Consider the following 3,640-nt stretch of genomic DNA (forward strand, 5'->3'; position numbering starts at 1 on the left):
AAACACTGAAAATAATTGCCTTCTTTCAAATGAAAAAGGAAGTATAAATTATGAAGTGAGAAGTAACTTTTGCTCATGGAGAGCTGGTGATAGAACTCAAGTTTCTCCTGTAAAATTACAAGCTTCATCTTGCTATCTTTAATTTAGGAAGGAATTCTGTCAAAACTGGCCAAGCTGTTCTAACAGACTTGACACCATTTTGACAAACAAAGCACAGCATGCCCAAAGGCATTAAGGAGCAAGACTTCCCAAAGATCATGTGTACTTTGGCCATCTGTGTAGTTTAAATTTTTGAGAACATTAAATCTCACAAAATTGGATATTTTGCACAGAGTGTTATGTGTATACATGTCTTTGATAAAGCTGAATATTTTATGAAATTTTATGAAACTGATATACCCATAAAATCTTTTTGAAAATCAATTTTAAGATATAGAATCTTATCTTCCCCAGTTTCATTATAATACTTAATATGTGTTTCACTTGATATATATCTAAAATACTTTTGCAAAACCAGTTTCCAAGTATAAGATCTTACTTTCCCACTGTTTTCCTATCACTTGATATGTGTTTCTCTGAAAAACTACTTAGAAATTCCTTTTTTTTAATTACAAAACTTACATTTAAGAATCTAGGTTTTGAAATATTATGAATGTCAAAGTAATAGTAATGCTCAAAATATTTTACAAATAGGAATGTAAATGATGAGGAAATATTTTGACTTTTGTATCAATCATAATTTAATATTCTAAGTAAATAGAATACTATGATAATTGAAAATAAACAGAATGATCTCAAATTTGCATATATTACACCCTTTTCTTCTACAAGATGTTGCAGCAAATAATATACTAAATCTAATATTAACAAACACTAATTGGGTTCTAGTCACTACTTTAAATTAATTACCCTTTCAACTGCCATAATAGGACTTTACATACTTTACTCAATTTTTTTCCCCTCAAAAGGCCATATTAAAATAATTTTACCAAAATTGATAGTTAGAAAGGTTAACTAATTTGCCCATGGTTATATTATTGGTACATTGTTAAATCACCTCAAACCTGACTTATTTGACTCCAAAACTCATGGCCTTATCACTATGCCCTAATGATTCTATATAATTCTCTAAGTTTGTTACATCCTGAAAGTAAAGTGAAAGAAAGAAAGTGAAAGAACGTCGCTCAGTCGTATCTAATACTTTGCGACACCATGGACTGTAGTCTGCCAGGCTTTTCCGTCCATGGGATTTTCCAGGCAAGAATACCAGAGTGGGTTGCCATTTCCTTCTCCAGGAGATCTTCCCAACCCAGGGATTGAACCTGGGTCTCCAGCATTGTAGGCAGACGCTTTACCATCTGAGCCACCAGGGAAGTCCCTTCTACAATATTGTAGAACCTCCTGGCTTTTAGAAGTGAAATTTCAGAGTTGAATATGAACAATCAAACTTGTAAGAAAATTTGAAAGAATTGGAAATAACAATAACATTAATATATAGTTCAACTACATGAAAGTAAGCCTCATTTGTACAGAATTTTGTCAGGAGAATAATGCTTTTAAAATATTGTTTATGAAGATCCAGGCTCTTCACATATCCATTTAAAATATTGTTTTCTAAGGATCCTTTAACTCAGATTCAAAGAAATGACTATACTTTACAGGTATCTGAGCATTAATCTAAGCATATATTTCTCAGAAGTACTTTTTCATTGAACTCATATTCAATAATTATGAAATTCTGATATAAAATTTCAGTTATCATCAATAAACTGGTGGGACTCTTTATTCAAGAATAAATAGAGCAGTGGCATCATCCCTGCCTTAAGTGACCTTCCCTCCAAGTTCTGAGTCAGGATGTATCAGTTACTCTTAGATAAGTAAACATAGAAACAGGAACAAAATATGTTAAATGTGAAACCTGTATATGTCTTTCCTGGGATTTGCTTAAGATGAACTTCTGAGTGGAGAAAAGGTTGACTTAACACATATGTCATATTCTGTTCATAATCTCTCAGCGTTTGGGCTTCCTCCTAAATTAGGTTTATTTCACAGTATTTAGAAACTTGATGCTGAAACATGCTACTATCATGATATATGACATATGTTTTGCAAAGATTAACACTTATAGGAATGCTAGAATGTTACAAGCACAAGCACTCTTCCATCAAATCATGTACATTACCCATTCTTTGCACAGCAGGTATATATTAGGTTTGAGAGGTTCAATAAAGAACATTACAGTTTGCATGCCCTCACCCCATGTTGTGTATTGGCCTGATATGATTTCAAATCCACTTTTTTGTTGCCATTGCTTTAATCCAAGAATGAAGTTGTTTTTCTCCACGGGTGAAGCGGTTTACCTTGAGGAAGCAGTCACATCTGTGGCTGTCAATAAACACTCAGTAGCTTAGCTACTAACAAGCACTGCTATAAAGAATGGTTAGAATGCAAGCAGGGGTAACTATGGTTGGGAATATTCAAGTTTTAAATACCAAAAAGTTTGACCTGCAACATGAATGTTGGGTCTGGGCAAGAAGACTCTGTTGATTTAAATAGCTCTCCAAAGACTTGGAGGCATTAGTTCCTGCCTGTGCAAAGTGACCTTGCAAGGTAATGGTAAAAACCACACAATTGACCAGAGATCATCTTTCGGGCTAACACCTGTGTTTTCTGTTTTCCTTCCCTAGCAACATGCTCTAGCAACAAAGGACATCAGCTCCTGGGTGGCTAAGCCAAAGTTCTGGGACAATCTACTAACTCATAGAAAGGTTCATCTCGATGAAATTTGTATTTTATACTTTTCAACTCCTCTTTGCCTGGAACAACAGTCTGGTCAATCTACTATTGGTTTGGAGCATATTATTTCCTTATCACTTTATAAGAGACATTATACTGTATACTACTGGCTTGTTTAATTTTTATAATTCTCACAGTTAACCTGTGTTAAATAGATAAATTGGTAAAGACCATCTGAGTCTATGTGCATAATCTGCCACTTCTGGAAACAAAACAACTCCTTACATTTTATAAAGTTTTAATTTTAAGGTCAATATGCTTTTAGATAATAAATTCACTCTTTTTTTGTATTATTAACATCTTATGAAGCAAATGAGATATAAGCTAAACTTTGAAGTAGGGACATGATTTGAATATTTAGAAGACTTACAAAGTATCTTGGCTATAAGAAAAGTTGTAGAAAGAGAAAGAAGGCCATGGTATTACTGAGAGTGAAGAACTGGTTTTTTAAAAAGGCCTCAATTTATTTTCTGATATGTAAAGCATGGTTCTTCAACTTACCTAACTTGTAGCACTGAGAATATTTAGTTAATTTAAGCAAGCATTCTTAGGCCACTACTTTGAAGTAAGAGGTGTTCAACAGAAGCTGGTCTTCTTTCTGTCAAAGAATAGCATTCAGATTGCTAATGGAATACTCACCAAAAACTTCCTCTAAAAACAATATTGAAACTGTGTAGGTTCTTGACACATGATAATTAAGACAATCAGTCTGATAGCCACATGCCAAATATATTAAAGCAGAAAGTTTCATGTTCTCAGTATAGAACATGGGATTGGGATAGAATATACAGAGAGAGATCTCTAGTAGAACTTACAAAAATAGAATTATAAAGCCATTCAGACA

General features: G+C 33.4%; 1 non-coding gene across 1 annotated transcript; it reads right to left on the reverse strand.

Annotated features, from left to right (window-relative positions):
• Positions 1-1,301: 1,301 nt before the first annotated feature.
• Positions 1,302-1,373, reverse strand: TRNAC-ACA (transfer RNA cysteine (anticodon ACA)). Its single transcript has one exon. It is a non-coding gene; the product is annotated as a tRNA-Cys (tRNA).
• Positions 1,374-3,640: the final 2,267 nt, after the last annotated feature.

This window comes from Ovis canadensis, chromosome 1 (assembly GCF_042477335.2).
Source record: "Ovis canadensis isolate MfBH-ARS-UI-01 breed Bighorn chromosome 1, ARS-UI_OviCan_v2, whole genome shotgun sequence".
Classification (NCBI taxonomy): Eukaryota; Metazoa; Chordata; class Mammalia; order Artiodactyla; family Bovidae; genus Ovis; species Ovis canadensis.